Source organism: Poecilia latipinna, unplaced genomic scaffold, assembly GCF_001443285.1.
Source record: "Poecilia latipinna isolate Pla-1442-1.1 unplaced genomic scaffold, P_latipinna-1.0 Scaffold499, whole genome shotgun sequence".
Taxonomy (NCBI): domain Eukaryota; kingdom Metazoa; phylum Chordata; class Actinopteri; order Cyprinodontiformes; family Poeciliidae; genus Poecilia; species Poecilia latipinna.
Genome location: NW_015113115.1, coordinates 399,455 through 399,782, shown reverse-complemented (window position 1 = coordinate 399,782; position 328 = coordinate 399,455). Strand labels below are relative to the sequence as shown.

General features: G+C 36.0%; 1 protein-coding gene across 3 annotated transcripts in view; it reads left to right on the top strand.

Moving 5' to 3' along the window:
* The window catches only part of LOC106952210 (SEC14-like protein 1), an 18,542-nt gene that overhangs the window by 12,979 nt on the left and 5,235 nt on the right, over nt 1–328 (top strand). The gene's annotated exons all lie outside the window — the stretch shown is intronic.

Below are 328 nucleotides of genomic sequence, written 5' to 3'. Positions count from 1 at the left end.
GCGATCACCGATAATACATTTTTCACGGAAATCGGACAATTATGATCGGTGGCCGATCGATCGGCATACCTCTAGTAACAGGTCTGGACTGGGAGTTGCTCGCTTTGTCAGTTTTTTTTTTTTTTTTACTATGCAGTGATTCTGTTATATTATCCATCTGCATTTTATCTTACAACGCTTTGCTTCAATAAACTCCAGCCCTCTGCTTCAAAAGATTTGCAAACTGCATCTACAAAGTGTAGAAATGCAAAAGAGACAACGATTTTTTTTTTTTTTTTTTTTTTTTTTTTTTTTTTTTTTTTTCCTCGGGGGGGGGGGGATTTTTTAT